Raw genomic sequence first — 23,641 nt, forward strand, 5'->3', positions numbered from 1 at the left:
TCTTCTGGGAGCAAGACACACTGTCACAGTTATCACAGATCGCCGTAATCTACAATACTTGAAGAATGCAAAGGCCCAATCCTCATGCCAGCTTCGCTGGGCTCTCTTCTTTGCAGAATACGATTTTGTCATTGCTTACAGACCAGGAGTACGCAATGGGAAAGCAGACGCTCTGTCACGCATGGGTGAGGACAAAGAAGCTTTCACCACATCTGAGCCTGTGGCCATTATTCCCGAAGAACAAATCCAAAACCAAATCACTGCAACTGCCTGTTTGGATAACTTGAAAACCAATCTCCAATCTTGGATGAACCAAACAGCACAACAGAAGTGGCTAGCTAGAGGAGACCAATACACCATCCAAAATGATCTACCCTATTTTCAAGGGAGATTATATTTTCAGGACAAGAAATTACAAGACCAGATAATAGCAAACTACCATGACTCATTAGTGACACCCAGAGATTGCCTAGACTCAAGCTGAAATACAAAAGGGCTATTGGTGGCCAACCTGGAGAAAAGACATTGCCCAATTTATTGTGACCTGTGGTTTCTGCGCACAACACAAATCTCAGAAGTTAAGTCCAACAGGGTTACTATGTCCCTTGACTGTACCACCAGCACCATGGCATATGCTGTTTATGGACTTTATTACCGATCTTCCTCCCTGCAACGGATTTAACACGATCCTGGTTATTGTAGACTTATTCTCCAAGATGGCCCATTTTATTACATTGAAGGGGCTTCCCACTGCTTCCGCCCCTGCCACTGTTTTTTGTAGCAAATTGTCAAGTTACATGGTTTCCCATCGGTATTGATCTCAGATCGCGGAACACAATTCATCTCAGCACTCTGTAGGAGGTGCCGCAAAATAGCCAAAATTGATCTCCGGTTATCCATGAGTCATCATCCCCAAACCGATGGCCAAACCGAATGGACCAAGCAGACCTTGGTGCAATACCTGAGGTGTATGTTACAACAAACTGATGAGTCCTGATATGATATGATATATGATATGATAGTTTATTTATATCGTGCCTTTACACAATGTGTTTCAAAGCTCTTCAAAACAAGGGAAAATATAATGACATTCTTACAGGCCATGAACAGTAAGGATGTGAAATTAACTATCGTACTCGGCCTGATGACATTTCAGATAGTGCAAGAGCTAAGACATAGATAAGGAAGGGAAGGGAGAGTGGGAAGGAAATGGAAACAGACAGGCGACTACCGTACTAGGCCTGATGACATTTCTGGTAAAGCCGGAGAAAAACAAAAGGTGAAGGAGAGGGGTGCAGAAAGGGAGGGGTGGAACAAAACAAATGACTATCGTACTAGGCCTGACAAAGTTTCAGATAGTGCTGGAGGGAGGGGGGAAGAGTCAGGGGTAGGGAGAGTGACAGACGAGGTTGCTATCATACTAGGTCCAGGGACAATTCTGATAAAGTAAGTGCATAGGAGAAAGTAAGGAGAGGAGTGGAGGAGATAGGAAAAGGGAGAGAGGAGGAGAGAACAGAGTGTAAGCAGTCAAAAAGAGTGGAGAAGCAAGAGTGGAGAGCGAATACAACTGCAGAAGTTTTTAGTAACACATAATGTTTCAAGCCAGGATACAAGATGAAGATGGGATGGGAACAGCAGGGCCACCAGGAGTACAAGATGCAAAGGAAGTCCAGCATGAGAGTTGAGAAAGGGTAACGCAGCATGAATCAATGAAGTCCATAAAAGTTAAATCCAGCATTGGCCACAAGATGGTGATGGTGTAACCAGAAGGTATCAGGACAGATTCCTGTGTGCGGTAAGGGGGTGGGGGGGACAAGGGAACAAGACAGGGGGACCAGAGAGGGTGGGGATGGCATGTGGGGACAGAGGGTGTAAACACATGTTGGTGAATGCTTACCTGCTGTCTTAGCAGGGGTTCAGGCCCTGGATTCTCCTGGTCCGAATAGGTCCAAACAGGATTTGCCCTTTTCCTTGACTGCCCTTCACTTTGGAGGCCCGGGCGAGAGACGCCCTTGATCTAAAAGTTAAGAGCAGGAAGAAAGAGGCAGGGCTAAGAAGGTGGGTGGTGATTAGGCCAGATGAACTAGATCCACTTACACCTGCTCCCCAGCTGCAAAGGAAAAGAGGCTGGAGGGCTCCTTAAGGAGGGATAAGAGCAGCAAGCAGGAAGGCATCAGGAGGGCGGGGCTTGCTAAGCGGTGAAAAAGAGCAGCAAGCAGGAAGCTACCAGGTGGGTGGGGATTGCTAAGTGGTGAAAAAGACCGGCAAGCAGGAAGGCACCAGGTGGGCGGGGCTTAGGCCAGGTAACCTAGATCCACTTACACCTGCTCCCCAGCAGGAAAAACATCTTTTGGTTGAACAAATTCACCTATTATAATTACAACCATGCTAGCACCGGACAGACCCCATTCTACACAGTGCATGGTCAACATCCTCGAATGTCCACTTTTGATTTACTTAACAAATTAGAAATGCCAGCAGTTACAACCTTGCACAAAACTATCACTCAAACCCTTAAAGAAGCAGTTGAATATCTGACCAGAGCCGAAGAACAACAGAAAAAAATGGGCAGATTGACACCGAAGAGAGGCTTCACATTATCAGGTTGGGGATAAAGTTTGGTTGGCATCCAAGAACATTCCTTTGAAATAAGGTACCTGGGATCTTATCCCATCAAAACCATAATTAACCCTGCTGCCATGAAATTGGATTTACCATCTAATATTCGGATCCATCCGGTGTTCCATGTTTCTCTCTTGAAACCAATGAAACCAGGTACTCGGATTAAGGCACCACCAGAGCCCGACATCATAGAAGGAGAACTGGTATATGAGGTCAAGACTATTCTGGATTCCAAGATAGTGCTATCTAAACTGTACTACCTTATAGATTGGAAAGTTTATGGACCTCAAGACCGTAAATGGGAACCTAGTGAATTCGTCCATGCTCCATGACTAATCAGAGAATTCCATCACAACAACCCCTCCAAGCCAGGACCAGGAGGAAGAGAACCTGTGAGAGGGGCCTTGAGGGGGAGTGCTGTCATGGCCACTGGGCAAGAACCACACGCTCCACTACATAAAAGGTCCAGTTGGACCCAGTTGTGGTGCCTTTGGCACGAGGCTCATGAGTAAGTATGTTCTGCACACTTTTATTCTGGTGCACGTCCTGTTTTTTCCTCTGCAGGGCCTCCATGTGCCCTCAGGTCAGGCGTGCCCATATGAGTGAATTGGGCTGCATGTGCAGCATCCTCTAGGATTGGCAGTGTGGGGCCACGAGTCAGAACAAATGGGCGTGCCCGGTACCAGGCTATTTATGCCTACCCCACCCGCATGCAAGCGCTTTGCGTTAGTCTGCTTATAGGAGCGTAATGCTCACCACCACCTGAAGCACATCCTTACCTGATTCCAGCAGCAACCGCATTCGGAGCGCATCCTTACCTGATTCCAGCAGCAACCGCAGTCGGAGCGCATCCTTACCTGATTCCAGCAGAAACTGCAGTCGGAGATCATTCTTAGCTGATTCCGGCTCCCAGCCACAACACTTACCCGGGAGTCCACTTTTGGCCAGCATCATCGCGGATCCAGGCAGCTTCACCCGCCGGCAGATCTTCAGATTACGCACTCCAGTCCGACATCGCCAGACAATCCCTGCTAGAGACAAAGACAAAACAAAGTTAGAAAAAGCGATTAAGACATTACGCTAAGGTCGCGCTTAGACTAATCCTTGCGCTTGACCTTAAAACCAAACTTACCACATATTGGGACATCGTGAACTCCCTTCTCTTCCATTGGGGCTCATTTCTTGCACCGCAACTGCCACTTGGCCTGTTATCACCTGTCGGGGAAAAGGAAAGACATTACAAAAGATACAGACAATAATCAAGGAAAGACATTGCAAAAGAACACGGACAATAATCATTATTGAACGGATACTTACTTTTGGAGTGGTTCAGCCACAGCCGGTCTGGACTGCCATATGGGTCGGCACATGCTCACCAAATTCTGGGAAGAAGGATTTGAGGGGGACCACAGTCATATCACCGCATTCTCACAGCCTCTCATATTCTCGCAGGGGCAGTGCCAACAACCAGCACAGTCCACAACACAAGAGCAGGGGAAGAAGCCTGACCAAGGGGAGCCAGTTCCAGGGAGGGCTGCAACCGTGCCCCAACGTCCCCGCAGAGACCAGGTGAGCGTAACAGAATGTGAAGCCTCCCCGAATCTCTGCCTGGGTGTTATGGAAACCTCGGAAACAGACGAGTTGGCTCAACTACTGGGGGAACTACGGTCAGAAGTTCATGCCTCCAGACAAGAAACCAATGCCTTAAGAAGGGACCTTATTGTAGCTCGAGAACAAACTGACGACCTGACAAGACAAATGCTTCAGACCCACGCAGGTCAGGTTCCATTACGTGGGCTTGCCCATCCTCCTATGCCGCAGCCATCACCACCAGTTCAAGTGATGCTTCCAGGTGCAGTGCCACTGGCCCAGCCAAAAAGCTTTACCGGCAACCCCAATAAGTACTCTATATTCATGAGGCATTGTTGCCTCCACTTTTTGTGCCAGCCTGGGGCTTTCCTTAACGATAGCGCAAGAATCACCTTTGTTCTTTCATATTTAGGAGGCAGTGCAGCAGACTGGTCGATACCATTAGTAAACCAGGATGACCCTCTACTCTGAAACTTTGGGGAATTCCAGCAGGAGATGGAAAAATTGTTCGCTAGGCACACTCAAGGACAAGCCCTGGACAATGAACTATTGTCACTCAGGCCGGGAAACCAAGATCTGTTGACCTATATCGCTACTTTTAATCGTCTCGTATCACAGACAAACTGGCCAGAAGAAAAAGGGACCACACTCTTTTATCTGGGATTGCGTGGGGAACTAAAGGATGTTCTAGGCCAAGTGGTCAATCCTCCTGAGGGCTGTGCGGAATACATCAACCTGACTGTGCAGCTTGATCATAGGGTGCAGAATCGGAAAATGGATCGCACAAGGACTGAAGGGAGGTCGGTCTGTATGCGACCTCGGGACAACCAAACCAAAACCCACGAACAAACCAAACCAAACCAATGCAGATCGGGGGATTATGTAGTCCTATCTCCACAGCTGAGAAAGAAAAAAGAAGACAACAACAACTCTGTTTATACTGTGGAAGCAGGGCATATCCTCCGGAAATGCACAGTAAAACCCCCCAAGAAGATAGTGGGTGCAACGGACAATGGCAACGATGAAATTGAACAAAATCCGGAAAACTCCAACGCCTGACAAGCATAGGGGTCCACTTGTCACGCGAAAAGAAGGAATCTGCACAGAAATCACATCTGGTCATCCTGGTACTTTTGGTCAACCACCAACAACCATCAAAGGTACATTGCTTGGAGGCATATATTAATAGCGGAGTGGTGGGAAATTATATTGATCAAGATCTGGCTGCACAAATAGGCCTCCCTCTCCAGCAAATGCTAAAATCGGAAAACGTCACAGCAGTGGATGGTTCTTAGTTGTCACCGGCCCAGTGATGCTACATTCCGAAAAAGTCATGCTGATGTGTCAGGATGGTCATTGGGAAGACATCTCTTTCGATCTCATTGGAGCTCCCCTGTTCCAGATGATCTTAGGAATGCCTTGGCTGGAAACCGACAACCCTAGGATTGACTGGCAAAAACGAGTCCTGATCTTCCATCAAGAATGTGCTAACACCTGCTACCACAAAAATGTGAAGAGCTGGGAACTCAAGGCAAAATCTATTTTGGAGCTCTCTGGTTCCCTACCCCCTGAATATCTGGATTACCAGGATGTGTTCCAGAAGGAGGAAGCAAACACCCTGCCTCCACACAGACCTTACGACTGCCAGATCGATCTGGTGTCCGGAGCACAAATTCCCTGCAGTCGAATTTACACTCTAATGTAGCAAGAAAACCAGCATCTGAAATCTTAGCATGATCAGTACCTAGCTAACGGTCTCATCCACCCGTCTAAGCCCCCTGCCTCCTCGGCTCTCTTTTTCGTACCAAAGAAAGAGGGCGACTTAAGAACTTGTATAGATTATAGAGCGCTTAACCAAATCACGGTAAAGAACAGATACCCCCTGCCACTCATCCCGGAGCTTCTAGATCAGGTGAAGAATTCTCAAATTTAAATAAAACCAGACCTAAAAGGATCCTATCACCTTGTGAGAGTTAAAAAGGGAGACGAGTGGAAGATGGCATTCCGAACCAAATATGGACTTTTCGAGCATCAGGTCATGCCTTTTGGATTATGTAATGCCCCGGCGGCATTTCAATTCTTTATGAACGATGTGCTTAATGAGTTATTGGACATTTGCGCACTCATCTACATAGATGACATTCTTATTTACTCGGCTTCCAAGGAGGAGCAGATCAGCCATGTAAGAGCAGTTTTGGAAAAGCTTCGACAGCATCGGCTGTATGCCAAATGGACACACGTAAGGTGGATGCTATCCTTCAATGGCCATCACCAACATCCACAGAAGGAGTACAGAGTGTGCTCAGATTTGCCAATTTATATCGTCGGTTTATTCCAAGGTTTTCACAAATATTTAATCCAATTACCTCCCTACTGAGAAAAAATAAGAAATTCTTCTGGTCTCCCGAAGCGGAGAACGCCTTGCAGGAGCTGAAACTTGCCTTCACCACAGCACCAGTTCTTCAACACCCTCGAGCAGACCTGCCATACCTGGTCGAAACAGATGCCTCCAATGTAGCCATGGCTGCGGTATATCGCAAAAGGACCCCGACACGGGGAAATTACATCCCATAGCATTTTGGTACCGTAGGTTTTCTGTGCCAGAATTGAACTATGCAATCACTGACAAGGAACTGCTAGCGATTAAAGGAGCCTTCAAAACATGGAGACACTATCTTCTGGGAGCAAGACACACTGTCACAGTTATCACAGATCGCCGTAATCTACAATACTTGAAGAATGCAAAGGCCCAATCCTCATGCCAGCTTCGCTGGGCTCTCTTCTTTGCAGAATACGATTTTGTCATTGCTTACAGACCAGGAGTACACAATGGGAAAGCAGACGCTCTGTCACGCATGGGTGAGGACAAAGAAGCTTTCACCACATCTGAGCCTGTGGCCATTATTCCCGAAGAACAAATCCAAAACCAAATCATTGCAACTGCCTGTTTGGATAACTTGAAAACCAATCTCCAATCTTGGATGAACCAAACAGCACAACAGAAGTGGCTAGCTAGAGGAGACCAATACACCATCCAAAATGATCTACCCTATTTTCAAGGGAGATTATATTTTCAGGACAAGAAATTACAAGACCAGATAATAGCAAACTACCATGACTCATTAGTGACACCCAGAGATTGCCTAGACTCAAGCTGAAATACAAAAGGGCTATTGGTGGCCAACCTGGAGAAAAGACATTGCCCAATTTATTGTGACCTGTGGTTTCTGCGCACAACACAAATCTCAGAAGTTAAGTCCAACAGGGTTACTATGTCCCTTGACTGTACCACCAGCACCATGGCATATGCTGTTTATGGACTTTATCACCGATCTTCCTCCCTGCAACGGATTTAACACGATCCTGGTTATTGTAGACTTATTCTCCAAGATGGCCCATTTTATTACATTGAAGGGGCTTCCCACTGCTTCCGCCCCTGCCACTGTTTTTTTGTAGCAAATTGTCAAGTTACATGGTTTCCCATCGGTATTGATCTCAGATCGCGGAACACAATTCGTCTCAGCACTCTGTAGGAGGTGCCGCAAAATAGCCAAAATTGATCTCCGGTTATCCATGAGTCATCATCCCCAAACCGATGGCCAAACCGAATGGACCAAGCAGACCTTGGTGCAATACCTGAGGTGTATGTTACAACAAACTGATGAGTCCTGATATGATATGATATATGATATGATAGTTTATTTATATCGTGCCTTTACACAATGTGTTTCAAAGCGCTTCAAAACAAGGGAAAATACAATGACATTCTTACAGGCCATGAACAGTAAGGATGTGAAATTAACTATCGTACTCGGCCTGATGACATTTCAGATAGTGCAAGAGCTAAGACATAGATAAGGAAGGGAAGGGAGAGTGGGAAGGAAATGGAAACAGACAGGCGACTACCGTACTAGGCCTGATGACATTTCTGGTAAAGCCGGAGAAAAACAAAAGGTGAGGGAGAGGGGTGCAGAAAGGGAGGGGTGGATCAAAACAAATGACTATCGTACTAGGCCTGACAACGTTTCAGATAGTGCTGGAGGGAGGGGGGAAGAGTCAGGGGTAGGGAGAGTGACAGACGAGGTTGCTATCATACTAGGTCCAGGGACAATTCTGATAAAGTAAGTGCATAGGAGAAAGCAAGGAGAGGAGTGGAGGAGATAGGAAAAGGGAGAGAGGAGGAGAGAACAGAGTGTAAGCAGTCAAAAAGAGTGGAGAAGCAAGAGTGGAGAGCGAATACAACTGCAGAAGTTTTTAGTAACACATAATGTTTCAAGCCAGGATACAAGATGAAGATGGGATGGGAACAGCAGGGCCACCAGGAGTACAAGATGCAAAGGAAGTCCAGCATGAGAGTTGAGAAAGGGTAAAGCAGCATGAATCAATGAAGTCCATAAAAGTTAAATCCAGCATTGGCCACAAGATGGTGATGGTGTAACCAGAAGGTATCAGGACAGATTCCTGTGTGCGGTAAGGGGGTGGGGGGGACAAGGGAACAAGACAGGGGGACCAGAGAGGGTGGGGATGGCATGTGGGGACAGAGGGTGTAAACACATGTTGGTGAATGCTTACCTGCTGTCTTAGCAGGGGTTCAGGCCCTGGATTCTCCTGGTCCGAATAGGTCCAAACAGGATTTGCCCTTTTCTTTGACTGCCCTTCACTTTGGAGGCCCGGGCGAGAGACGCCCTTGATCTAAGAGTTAAGAGCAGGAAGGAAGAGGCAGGGCTAAGAAGGTGGGTGGTGATTAGGCCAGATGAACTAGATCCACTTACACCTGCTCCCCAGCTGCAAAGGAAAAGAGGCTGGAGGGCTCCTTAAGGAGGGATAAGAGCAGCAAGCAGGAAGGCATCAGGAGGGCGGGGCTTGCTAAGTGGTGAAAAAGAGCAGCAAGCAGGAAGGCACCAGGTGGGTGGGGATTGCTAAGCGGTGAAAAAGAGCGGCAAGCAGGAAGGCACCAGGTGGGCGGGGCTTAGGCCAGGTAACCTAGATCCACTTACACCTGCTCCCCAGCAGGAAAAACATCCTTTGGTTGAACGAATTCACCTATTATAATTACAACCATGCTAGCACCGGACAGACCCCATTCTACACAGTGCATGGTCAACATCCTCGAATGTCCACTTTTGATTTACTTAACAAATTAGAAATGCCAGCAGTTACAACCTTGCACAAAACTATCACTCAAACCCTTAAAGAAGCAGTTGAATATCTGACCAGAGCCGAAGAACAACAGAAAAAAATGGGCAGATTGACACCGAAGAGAGGCTTCACATTATCAGGTTGGGGATAAAGTTTGGTTGGCATCCAAGAACATTCCTTTGAAATAAGGTACCTGGTATCTTATCCCATCAAAACCATAATTAACCCTGCTGCCATGAAATTGGATTTACCATCTAATATTCGGATCCATCCGGTGTTCCATGTTTCTCTCTTGAAACCAATGAAACCAGGTACTCGGATTAAGGCACCACCAGAGCCCGACATTATAGAAGGAGAACTGGTATATGAGGTCAAGACTATTCTGGATTCCAAGATAGTGCTATCTAAACTGTACTACCTTATAGATTGGAAAGGTTATGGACCTCAAGACCGTAAATGGTAACCTAGTGAATTCGTCCGTGCTCCATGACTAATCAGAGAATTCCATCACAACAACCCCTCCAAGGCAGGACCAGGAGGAAGAGAACCTGTGAGAGGGGCCTTGAGGGGGAGTGCTGTCATGGCCACTGGGCAAGAACCACACGCTCCACTACATAAAAGGTCCAGTTGGACCCAGTTGTGGTGCCTTTGGCACGAGGCTCATGAGTAAGTATGCTCTGCACACTTTTATTCTGGTGCACGTCCTGTTTTTTCCTCTACAGGGCCTCCATGCGCCCTCAGGTCAGGCGTGCCCATATGAGTGAATTGGGCTGCACGTGCAGCATCCTCTAGGATTGGCAGTGTGGGGCCACGAGTCAGAACAAATGGGCATGCCCGGTACAAGGCTATTTATGCCAACCCCATCCGCATGCAGGCGCTTTGCGTTAGTCTGCTTATAGGAGCGTAATGCTCACCACCACCTGAAGCGCATCCTTACCTGATTCCAGCAGCAACCGCAGTCGGAGCGCATCCTTACCTGATTCCAGCAGCAACCGCAGTCGGAACGCATCCTTACCTGATTCCAGCAGAAACTGCAGTCGGAGAGCATTCTTAGCTGATTCCGGCTCCCAGCCACAACACTTACCCGGGAGTCCACTTTTGGCCAGCATCATCGCGGATCCAGGCATCCTTCACCCGCCGGCAGATCTTCAGATTACGCACTCCAGTCCGACATCGCCAGACAATCCCTGCAAGAGAAAAAGACAAAACAAAGTTAGAAAAAGCGATTAAGACATTACGCTAAGGTCGCGCTTAGACTAATCCTTGTGCTTGACCTTAAAACCAAACTTACCACATATTGGGACATCGTGAACTCCCTTTTCTTCCATTGGGGCTCCCTTCTTGCACCGTGACTACCGCTGGACCTCATATCACCTATTAGGGAAAAGGAAAGACATTACAAAAGATACGGACAATAATCAAGGAAAGACATTACAAAAGAATACAGACAGTAATCATTATTGAGAGGATACTTAAATTTGGAGTGGTTCAGCCACAGCCAGTCTGGACTGCCACACACATGGACCAGTGAAGAAACTCGGTCTAGCTAAAGCGCCCCTGCAGTGAGAAGCAGGACGGAGAGCTCGACATAGTAATTAAACAGGTGAGACTACATGGGTTGGCGCATGCTCACCACATTTTGGGAAGAAGGGATCAAGGGGCAGTCATATCACAGCATTCTCACAGCCTCTCATATTCTCGCAGGTGCAGTGCCAACAACCAGCGCAGTCCACAACACAAGAACAGGGGAAGAAGCCTGACCAAGGGGAGCCAGTTCCAGGCAGGGCTGTAACCGTGCCCCAACATCCCCGCAGAGATCAGGTGAGCGTAACAGGTCAGGAGTTTATTATCCAGACAGACACCTGTGATTTTGGGATTGGAGCCGTGATAGCACAGCTGAAATCTAAAGGGGTAGAGCAACCTGTTACCTTCATTAGCAGGTGGTTGACAAAAATGGAAAGGAATTGGGCTGTCGCAGAAAAAGAAGCGTATGCGGTTGTGTGGGCTGTAAAGAAGCTGAAACCCTACATCTTTGGGTCTCACTTTACGATCCAGACAGACCGCCAGCCTCTGCGATGGTTAATGGCCATGCAAGGGGAGAACCCTAAGCTTCTGAGTTTGGCCATATCCCTACAGGGATTAGATATGGACATCCAGCATAAGCCAGACTCCCTACATGGAATTGCAGGTGGCCTCAGCCGGTACTTTTGCCTCGATGATGAAAACGACCATCAGTATGGTGGTGGCTCAGATGTTGAAGCTGGGGGGCATGTGAGGAATTCGACCATCTGCATGGCGGGTGTGCACTCACCTGGGTACATAAAATCATCTCAGGAAGAGGGAAAGCAACAACTTCCTCCTGTCATGGCCAGCCTAATTAAATATCATGGATCCACCCTGTCTATTGTTAAAGTTCTGATGGTGGCAGTGCACACAGATGAGAGTTAATTTAAACAGGCCTTCGAGAGGCCTGCTCGCAGAAATGACAAAAGGGGACTGGAAACCAACAACTCTTTGGTATGCAATGTGTCAGCTTGACGCTAGCTCCCATCCCTCTGTATGAAGGGCAGTGAATGTCATGTCTGTGACAACTATTTACAGGGGGGAACCCCTGCAGGGGTCCCCCTTTAAGAGGGAAGAAGTATGTGATTTGATGGAGACAGAAAGTCTATTCTCGCCATAAACTTCAAGGGAGACCTGTGCTTTGATCAGGAGCCATAGAGAGCTCAATTATCAAGAGAGACACTTTGATCCACAACAGACAGGAATATGGGTGGGACTTAGTAGTAGATGTTGCCACCCCTTACCTTTTCTGTTGCAAAGCACTCTGGTTATGACTGCACGCATAACAGAAGATTGTTGGTGAGGACCTAGGACTGGTTCATTAAGGTAAGCTTACCCTGCATCAATCACTGTGGCCCATTTGGCTTTAAAAGAGGGATGAATCCCTCTTTTGGAACATCATCCAACAACTTTGAAAGGAGTAAGAAGAAGGAGTCCTTTGAACCGTGGCTGAAGGCACAGTCTGCCTTGCAGCTTTCGCCAGTGAAGAAAGGCCAGAATTTCCTAGGAGGAAGCAAGAGCCCTCCCCTAAATAGCTCCCAGGGAACAGAGGGAGATATCAAACTCAGAGGACCCGTGCAGCAGCTCCAGTACCGGCAAGCACACAGCATGGCCTGCTAGGTTCTGCCAGCAAGCTTCCTAGGTAGGAAGTGCCAGAGAATCTCTGAACAAAGGACATGGCCGTTGCCTGCAAACACTCTCCTCAGCTTTGGGCTGTCTTAGAGGACAACAAGAGCCCTGTGAAGATGCTAGGAGGAGTGCCATGACAAGCATCACCCAGCGTCCATCTTTTAAGGACATTTTTTTTTGAGGCAGTCGAGCCCTCAAGCCATGACTGGCTGCACCACTGACTGTTTTCACGCTGCAGTCACTAAAGCCATACGAGACGCCTCACCCAGCATTCAACATCTGCCAACCAGCACAGAGATGATTCTTGACCCTGAGCCACCATGTAGGCCAGTCTGCAGCCGTCTCTCCAGTCTTGTTTGCCTAACTACCTGCCGCCTGATACCCGCAGCTGTCTTCCATTCTTGAACTCTGTCGCAGGAGCTGCAAAGCGCCCTGGAACCAACTTGACACTGTTGAGCATCAAGATCATCTCAAGCATGAGCTACATTGTGGTTCTGTCTCCCTGGCCCTTCTCCGAAAGCCTCTAGTGACATTTACGACCTCTTGCTCCCTTAGTTCTGAAACAAAATAACCATGAACAGTTAAGACTGATAGCTATACTGACTACCCTCCTGTCAGTATCCAGAGTGCATCTCTTTCCTTCGTGAAATTGTCCGTCCTCTCTCTGCGTTCCTTTACAGGGTGAGTTGTATTTTGTAGTGTGATAGAACTGTCATTGTAATAATAATATGAAAAACCATCCAGGACAGAAGAGACTGGAACCCCTAGCGCTTGTCTGTGATAATAACAATACAATCTTCTCAGGTGCAACCTAATTAGTAGCCAATTGTGAAGCTGCTGCAGATGAGACGTGAAAACCTCTTCCCAGGGAATTCACTAATTAATAAACTGGAAGGATTGATACAACCACACTGCTCAAATACAACAGTGAATTTATCAGAAGGATTGATATGTTAGATACAAATAAAAGTATCCCACAGTTGCAGAGTTACTGTTGGGAATTGAGATTTATTCTGCGCACTGGTGATAATCACTGATTGCATTAGTATCTACCCCGCAATAGTGGACCTAACAACAACTCCAAGCCTAAGAAGAAGACCTGTGGTCGAAACATGTTGCGACTGTATCTAACATATCAATCCTTCTGATAAATGTACTTGTGTATTTGCACAGTGTGGTTGTATCAATCCTTCTAGTAATGATAATCAAGTAGATATTTGTATACAACCTTGACTGGACAGTCCCTTTTATCATTGGGTAATAATTGTATTTTCACTGTGTTGCAACTAACCAACGATCCATGACCTTGCGGATATGAGCCTGCCATTCCATCCTCATTACCAAAATTGGACAAGGAGATTTATAATTTATTTGTGTTTCCAATCTGTTCTATACCTTCTGGTGTACTAGAGGTGTTGGACTGACTGATGGTTTAGAAACCGATATTCATCCCTGGACCACTTGTGCCCCAGAAGTTAATTCTTCACAAACTCTAATAGTAAGGGGTTTGTGTGGGGAGGTAAGTTATGCCAGGACACCTGAAAGTGTCTGGGGGCAAGGTATAAAGAAAATGAAGTGAGGGCCTTATCTCTGTTGCCAGGGAAAGCACACTGCCACAAGACCCTTAAGATCGTGTTATGCCAACACGATTGTCACACCCACCACGTGAAAATTGCACGCTGGTGGCTCCAGCTTCCCCACCCAGGCAGCCATGCATTGGAACACACTGCCACCCCACTTAAGATTGATCGAGTCACACCAAGCTTTTCGCAAAGCTATCACAACCAGGATCTTTGTTTACACTGCCTCTCACCTTACTATGAATCTGCATAAGTTATTTCCCGTATCTGTGCTTGTTTCTGTGCAACCATGAGACCTCTGGTCACCTGTCTGTAAATCATAAATTCTTCTTTTTCTGTAACAGCGCCTCGATGCCTTATGGGCTGCAAGCGCGCTTTACAAATGCAAATAAATAAATAAAAATATAGAGAGAAGGTCAGAATGGCTGTAAGTATCGAAGGCAGCAGAGAGGTCATGAAGAAAAAGAATAGATTAACTGTTTACATGCCTAGATATGAAGATGCTGACATGAAGAGAGCTGGCTTGGCAGAAGGCAGAGGTCGGAAGTCAGATTTAAGAGGGTCTCAGAGGTTATGAGTATCACAGAGCTCAGTGCATCCATTAAATAATACTCACACTAGGATTTTGGAATAGTGTGGTAGAAGAGAGACAGGGCACAAGTGGACAGAATAGTTTGGATCTAGTCCAGGTTTCTTAAGGAAAGAGATGACAGTAGCTATCTTATAGGATGAGTGGAAATTGCCATTGTCAAGAGAGAAGCTGAAGAGGGAAGTAAGATGTGGAGAAACAGTGGGAGCGATGTGCTTCACAATGTGTGGGGACAGTGTGTCAGAAGGGACACAGGAAGGGTTAGCCTTGAGGAGTAGGACAATAATCTCATCAGGGTTGGTGGGGGCAAAGGAAAGGGGTTGGAGTGATGGAGAAAAGTGAGCAGGAGGAGGGGTTTTTAAGGTGAGTAGCAAGGGTATTGTGAATGGTAGACATTTTAGACATAAAGTACAAAGAAAGGTAATTTTCAGAAAGATTAGTGGAGATGGAGGTGGATTTAGGAGAATTGAGTTGGGAGATTTCTGGAGGCACCTAGGTTGGGTGGATTGAGACTAAATAAGAGCAACATAGAAGTAATGTTTGGAAGAGTCAAGAGTAGAGGAATAGTTTGGAAGAGCAGTGAGATAAAGTTGGAAATCAGAAGACTGTCTTGACCTTTGTCAAGAGTGAAACTGTTTCCACATTGTTGTTTTCAAGGTGCAGATAATAGGTGTAATTCAGGGCCATTGAAGGGAGGATTTAGGAGTGAGTGTAGTAAGGGGGAAAGGGAACATAAAGAACAGTGGTAACGTTAGTGGAGGCTTCTTGAGTGGATGGAAAGGGGAGTTCACTGTAGGAGGAGAGAGAGTGGTGTAGGTCAGAGAGTTTGGAGGAGGGAAACATCCACTTAGTAAACATTATAGTAGATGGAGAAATTGGGGAAGAAGCAGGAGTGGAGATTGAGGCAAAGACGATAGAGTGATTGGAGGCATAAGACACAGTGGAGATATTAGAGGCAGATACTTCAGAGGAGATAAGAATAGGGTCAAGGGAGTTTCCATTTGTTTGGGTGGGCAGAGACTGGACAGAAGAGAGTGAGTGGTTAAGTAGAAGAGAGTTAAAGCCAGTGGATAGAACAGCAGAGAAGAGCAGAGGTTGAAGTCACCAATTACAATGATGTGGTGATCGGGAGGGAGATAGTCAATTATTTGGGAAATGTGGTTGAAAAATTGATTTACCGGACTAGGTGATCAGTAGAGAGTGGTACTATGTATGCCAAAGAGGGCAATGATGGTGGAGATTCAAACAGGGGAGAATTAGCAGGAGATAGGGGAGACGGAGAGACAGGAAGTTTTGAGGATGAAAACAGTCCTACATCACCACCCCTGCAAGTAAAGTGGGGGGAGTGCTTGAAGGTGTAGGCAGGGTCATGAAGTGCAGCAAGGGTTGCAGAGTCAGAGGGAGAGATCCAGGTTTCAGTTAGTGTAATGAGGTCAAGAGAAGGAAAAGGAGAAAGGGACGTGTCAGAGGTAAAGAAGGTTTTTACTGCAGATTGTGCATTCCTAAGAGCAATAGAAAGCAGGTGTGAGGTAGAAGCATTGTGACATTGAGTCTGAGAAATAGAGAGGCACTGGGCTAGATACGAGAAGAAGATGTGTAATGGAAGTTAGGGTTTGAGTAGGTTTTGTGAATAGAAAGAGTAGGGGAGCGAGAAGAGAGGTGGCATCGAAGCGAACAGATGATGGGGTGGGAAGAGAGTTTAGATGGCTCTGAGCAGAGGAGAGTGAAGAGAGAAGTAGATGTGGAAGGAAGAAATAACACGAGAAGTGCATGGTGTTGATGAAGCTAAGATGAATCAATAATGGGTGCTTTGAAACAGTATATTCTTATTGTATAGGCGGCTAACAAACAAACAATAAATAAATACATAAAATGGGTTCTTAGATATAAGTAGCTAGACACAACAAAGCAAAGGCTCATAGGCAAAGAGGCTGGTCAAAGGTTTGTCTTTACCCTTCACAGTTCCGTCCTTAACTGGGATGCCTCTGGCTGGACACCTATAGGAAGTTCGGAAGGGATACACATGTACTTATCACCTGATCGCCTAGTCCATCAGTGGTTGGTCTCTCTGATATTGTCCTGGTAATGTTGTGATGATGTGATTTCTTTCTGATTTTTTCTCACAGAGGAACCTCTTGTGGCCTTCAGCTGGAGGTAGGGCTGATCCCACAGTGCCACAATTACCTGTAACCATCTCCATAATGATAATAGTCAGCCTCGAGAACTTCCCGGTAGCCCGTTCCAAGGCTTTGTTACCATTAGAGCCACAGTTCAATGCCCATCCTAATTTTAAGGTTGCAGCATTTCCTTCCAGCTTACCTTTTATTATTATTGTATTTATTGAGCACAGACCTAGCTTCAAGAAGAAACTGATTTTACAGAGGTATACAAAAATAATGATACATAACTGAGCGCTTTATAGAGGTATACAACAGTACATATGCATAATAAAGTGCTTTTTAGAGGTAACAACAGAATAGATAGACAGCAGGTGTAGGATACAGAGGGGCACAGATGAAGGGAACAGCTGCACAGGGTCGCAGGGAGGAGAGGGTGGGTGGTGTCTGATGAGTTAGGTGGGGCAAGTGGATGAAGTGGTGGCGTAGATGTTGAGTTGGAGAGATTCCTTGAAGAGGTGGGTCTTGAGTTCTTTTCTGAATTGTAAGTGTGTGGTACGAGTCTAATGCTGATGGGGAGTAGGTTCCATAGTCTTGGGGAGAAAGCAGAAAAGGCTTTTTTCTGGTCCTTTCCTTTTTGCAGTGGTGGATTTCAACTCTGCACATGTCCTGGCTTCTGGTGGGGTGTTGTCCGCCAGAGATGCTGGGTGACTTGATGCAGCAAGACTTGAAGGGAGTCTGTGTGTGCAGTGGGAGCCTGTGAATGTCGATGAGGGCCAGGGTGATGTGTTTTTATCTGTGTAGACCCTTGATGAGGCATGTGGCCACGTGTAGGACACTTCTCAGGGGCACAAAGGTAGATGACAGGAGGCTTTTAAGGAGTGCATTGGGATAGGACCAGTGCTTGAAAAGTGGATCTACTGCTTTCTGGAGGGAGGAAGGGCTTGACTTTCAGCATGAGGGAGAGGTGATACCAAGCCGTCTAAGTTTTCTTAACTATGGGTGTCTTGAAGGAGAGGTGCTTGTAGATGTGGAACCCGGGGGACTTGGCCTGGGAGGTGAGCTCAGGTGTGATGCCCTCAGTGTTCATGGTTGATAGACAGCTCTGTATGTCTGGGTGTTCAGTGTTGTTGCTGAAGAGTAGGAATTCTTTCTTGGAGGGTTGAGCTTCAATTATGCATTGCACATCCAAGACTGGATCAAGGATGTCCTTGATGGAGTCTATCTTGAGGTATGGCTGTGTGTCGTCAGCGTATTGGTGGATGTGGATGTTGTGTGTGGCTAAAAGGGCTCCCAGAAGCTCCATGCATAGATTGAAGATCACTGGGGAGAGGATGGAACACTGTGGGATTCCACAAGTGACGGGTAGCATTGGTGATCTAGAGGAGTCCATCTGAAAAAACAGCTGCCGGTTGGCAAAGTAGGACTTGAACCAGCATAGGACAAGGTTGCTGATCCCCATGCGCTGATGTAGGGTGCCGTAAGCACCTGGTGGTCTACTGTGTCAGAAGTGGACAACAGGTGGAGTAGAACCAAGAGGCAGAGGTGGCTGTCGTCAAGGATGTTGAGGGTGTCATCGACCACCTGTTTGGTTGCTGTCTCCGTGCTGCCTATGGGTCTGAACCCGGATTGGTAGGTTTGGAAGCAGCTGTTGGTGTCAATGTGTTGGTGCAGTTGTGCAGCTATCACTTTCTCTATGATCTTACCTAGGAAGGGAAGATGGTTTATAGGGCGATGGTTACCTAGGATGTCAGAATCCAGAGTGGGTTTCTTTAGTAGAGGGAGGATTTGTCTTGTTTTTAGGTTGATGGGAAGGTGACTTGAGTTAGGGAGCGGTTGATGATCTCCAGGTAGGGAAGGAGAGCTTCTTTGGGGAGGGTCTTGAGAATGGATGCTGGGAGGATGTTGTCTGTTTAAGATGTGGTTTTGTGGGTGGCCAGCGTTTCGACCAGATCCTCTGTCGAGAGTGTCTTGAATGTTACCCCGGTGTGGCGATTTCACAAGGAGGGACATGAGGTGGTCTGTGGATTCAGAGCTGGTGTCTATCTGCTGGCAAATCTTGCTGATTTTGTCGATGAAGAAGGTGTTGATGGCAGTGGATATTTTGAAGGAGTGTGGTATGGCAGGGTCGAGGAGCGGGTTGACACAGTGCTTGAAAAGGGTTATGCTTTTGTTATCAACTTCTGCTATGGTGTTTTGAAAGTAGGAGGCCTCGACTGTGTTGATTAGTTGTCAGCGGGTTGATCGGAGTTCCTTAAGGAGCACAAGGTCAGATGTGGTCCTGGAGCAGTGCCAGGTTGTTCCTTGTTTCCTGATTACTCTTTTGCTGAGGTTGAGTTCTTGTGTGTAGCAGAGGCTGATGGTTTCAGTTTGTAGGTGCGTTGCTTCAGAGGCACTTATTGATTGATGAAGTCTGAGAGGATGGTGTTGAGTTCTTACAGTACATAGTTGCAGTTCAGGTGTAGGTGTTCGTTCCATATATAAATAACCCATCATGTAAGGTGGAGGTTGGCAAGGTCTTCCGTGAGGGCTTCCACTGGGAAGTTCTTTTTGTTTTTATAAATGTTTGTATATTTGTAAGGCACATGCACAACAAATGGTGTTACAATGCACCACAAGACAATACAAGGGGGGAAGAGGTAGAAAGAGAACAATAACAGTCCTACTAGGCCTTGTGACATTCAGATCATGCAAGTACAGTTACGAGAAGTGTGAGGGAAAAGGGGTGAGGAGGAAGCGCCAGTCTGCGTGAATGCAAAGTGTTAGGGTGGAAAGGGAAGTGCAAGGTAGAGAGGAGAGAGTGCAAGTGAGCAGGAGGGTGCAGGAGGGGGTGAAGATGGTTAACAGGGGCTGGGTGAGTGCTAAGGGAAGAACAGTAGGGAAAGTGCCAGGGAATTGCATAGGGTTCAGGGGGTGAAGGTTCACATGCTAATTGCGTGGAGGGGGTGGACTGGGCAGAGTGGTCTGGTGACCTGTAGAACTCAGAAGGAACCAGGCAGCCAGTCACTGTGGCAGAAAGGGGTGTTAGCAGGGGAGGGGGAGAGGGAAGTAAGAAGCGAAAAGGAGGGTCTTGAGGAGCTTCCAGAACTTAAGGAGATCTGGCTCAATCCTGGGAGGGGAAGGGAGACCATTCCAGGGAGATTAACGACCCACTCTCTGCTGAGAGATGTGTCAGAATTGCAGAGAGTTGTAGCTACAAAACGATGGGCTCAAGCAGGGAGGTGTTTAGGGAGAGAGAGAGTTGGATGTAGTGGGGTCCCAACAGTGGTCGAAGTGTATGAAAAGAAGTAGTGGAACTATGTTCCCTACTGGCCTGCAACACTCCCCACAGACACCATCGCTGCAACCCCTCCCATACACAATAAAAACCCCAAAACACATGTGCCTGCTCTTTAAGGAAACATCCTGTGCAGTGCACTGAAAGAGCAAGTTTCAACTTCATCATAGACTTTTATTTAAAAATGAAGCTGTTCGCGGAATGGTTTCTTTTTAAAATAAAGTTATAGGAACGGTAAAACTTAATTTAAAGAAGTAGAGAAGCACCGCTCCCGACCACTCCCACCCACATCGCCCACTGTGTCCCAGGCCCCAGAAATCCTTGTGGAAGATGCAGAGGGTCTTCAATTTGATCCTAGCAGCAACCTGGAGCAAGTGGAGAGATTTTAGGGCTGCAGAGATGCGATCACTGGACTTGAGGCTAAGGATAAGTCTTGCAGTCAAGTTCAGGATTCGTTGAAGGGAGCAAAGGGAGAATAAAGGAAGATTGAGAAAGAGGCTATTGCAGTAATTCAGCCTAGAGTGGACCAGAGCTCTGGAGACATTGAGTTTAGGGGGGAAAAAGAGGAAAGGGAGAATGCCTCTGAGGAAGTCCAGTGGATAGTGGGCTTTCTTGGCAGGGTCAGCCATGTGAGGAGAGAAGGAGAGAGAGGAGTCAAAGATGACACCAAGGTTTTTTGCCTCACAAGAGGGTGAGGGGAGGGGACCCATAGAGGGCGGCCATAGGATAAAAGGGAAGGGGACAGCAGGGGTCCCAACAAGAAGGATATCAGTCTTACTGGCATTAAAGCAGAGATCATTGGCAGCACACCATGCCTGAATAATATCCAGACAGTCAGTGATGAGAGAGGAGGAAGAGGAGGCAGAAGACGGAAGCTTGAAGGAGAGTTGAGTGTTGTCTGCATAACACTGCAAGTGTGGAGAGAAGGAGGAGATCAAGTGGGCCAGAGGGGCAATGAAGATGTTGAAAACCCACAGCAAGAGGATAGAGCATTGAGGGATTCCGCAGGTGAAACGATTGATAGGGGAGAGAAAAGGGCCCAGTTGAACCTGGGGAGGACGGTTGAAGAGAAATGAGGTCAACCAGTCAAGTTCCAGGAGCGTGATGCGAAGAGTGTCACAGAGCCAATTTGTCAGGGTAGCATGTTTGACCATGTTGAATGCATGCAGAGGAAAGATCCAGAAGGATGAGAATGGAAGGAAAGTTGGAATCGAGATTTGAGAGCAAGTCTTCACGGGTGTTCAGTAGAGCATTTACTGTGTCTCTGGCTGCTCTGAAGGCACACTAGTGGTCAATGAGACAGCCAACAAATTCAGTGTGTTGGATCAGTTGGGAGATGGCCAGCATCTCCAGGTGTTTGCTCAGGTAATGGGTAATGGAGATAGGGCGTTAGTTAGCAGGGCAGAAAGAGTCAGTAGAGGGATTTTTGAATAGAGGATGCACAAGGGAGTGCATGTAAAATTGCTCAGCATCACAGGCAGTTTTCACTCCCTTTCTTTCATGTAAATATTTGTTTGATCCCTTTTCAATGTTTACATATGCACCCCTAGTACAACAAGCATGCACCCTCCATCTCAACTGTCTTGTAACTTTCCATTTGTTTGTGTGTCTCATTTCTGTCACACTTTTGCTTCTCTAATCCTCGCCCCGTTTTTCCTCATTTTCTCTTTACCACAGATATCCAGATGGATCGCCCCAAGCATGGCCATACTACACCACTAACTGGACAAGCCTTGGTGTCATAAGACCACTAACATGAGGATGGGTGCAGTATAAAAGCTTTATAATGTAACACAACATATTGTTTGGCTGTTTTTTTAAGTGGAAGTTTGCTTGTGTATATTTGGGTTGTTACTAAGTCGCTCTTCCTGGAAAGTTATCCCCCTGAACGAGATTTGAGCAACCTCAGTTGTAGTGTATAGTATGTGTGCAATTCTTCTCTTGCTTTCACTATTATTGTGTTTTTATCTTGACTAAGCCAAGTATGATACTCTTATAATAATTATCATTCACTTTTTCACTGTTATCGTTTTATTATCTTGACTGGGACGAGTCGGAATAGTCCCATAATGATTCTATGACTCCCTCCCGGGTCTCACATTTTCCACGTGACCTGACAATCTCAGGGATAACATCACTGGGGTTTCTCTTCATTTGGGTTTGGCTCTCCCCTTTGCCTGGCCAACTTCTTTTCTTCCTTCGGTATCCCATACTTCATATCTTGGTCCAGCTTGACTTTTCAGTATGCATGGTACTGGGACATTGTGCGTTTCTGCCTGCATAGTGGTTTTGGCATAGTTGCATGAACCGCCCGTTCACCATGGTATCTTCATGGTCACGTGACCACTTGCTGCTTCTCTCCCTTCAAGCTTACAGGACACAATGCCTCCAGCTCCTGCGTATTGGAACAAGAGCCAGGTTGTAACTCATAGGCTTCTTGGAGTTCACAGTCTCTTCCCCTTTCAGTTGTGATGCAGCCGTGGGATTTCCCTGGCATGCCACTGTGTGTCTCTCTCTCATGGCTTTCTGCATTTTTTTAAAGGGATATTTACAGGGATATTTAGAATGTCTGTCTGCAATGACACATCCTTGTTCTTTTGTCATATAAATATTGGTAGAATATGTCTGAAGAGCTCATGTTGGAAGGATCTTTAGGAGTTCCTCAAAGGAACGGTAGTACTTGTTCCCACAGGGGGATTCTCTCCCAGTGAAATTCCACTTGCCTCGACTCCAATGGAGGGTGTTGCAGAACGGGCTCACCTACCTAACCTCCTTGGGGAGGTCTCCCTTAGGGAGAAGGGAGGAATTCCCGTGATTGATCACATTGTCCACAAGTTTTGAAGGGTAGAGCTGGGAAGTCAGTCAGAAGAGGTGCAAGGGTACTTTGCTGCCCTGCATCAGAGTGTTAGAGCTGTGGGCAGTATGTGTACATTAATTTAGTTGTAATTACTCCTTCAAGTAGGTCTGTTTGCCAAAGTGTGGACCTTTGTAGAGGATGTATACCCAAAACTCTCCTGGTGCACTACCTCGGTGTAAAAGGTCAGCTCAAAATGAAGGGATAGCTTATTTTCAGCCGTTTTTTCAAATGCCGGTTGTGAGCTGCCTATCTAGGGTGAGGGGACAGAAGGCGCTGTCCCTATAACTCGAAAATAAGGTTCAATCAAGTTAAACAAAACACCCAGGAGGGCACTACGCATTGTACCCACAAGCTCTAACAGGGCCCTGATTGCATTGAGAAATCATAAAATGAAAAACATGTGCACTAAACCATGCACATATAGTCGTAGAGTATCCCTCAGTTAATGGGAGAACCCCATAGTGGTATTTGCTGACTGGTTTCAGTGGTAATTGTGAGTGAAATCACTTTCTTCAGGACCTGTTGTGATACAATGAGCACCAGTCAACTGCTTGTAAATTGGTTGTCACTGTTCCCCAATTAGGAGCCACAGGCAGTGCCCAATCCCAAAAGTAGAATAGCCACTTTTTGCTTAATCTCGTATTTTTCAAGATGCCCTTTGTCGTATAGGGTCAGCCT

This window comes from Ambystoma mexicanum, chromosome 7p (genome assembly GCF_040938575.1).
Source record: "Ambystoma mexicanum isolate Mex_15411 chromosome 7p, UKY_AmexF1_1, whole genome shotgun sequence".
Taxonomy (NCBI): Eukaryota; Metazoa; Chordata; class Amphibia; order Caudata; family Ambystomatidae; genus Ambystoma; species Ambystoma mexicanum.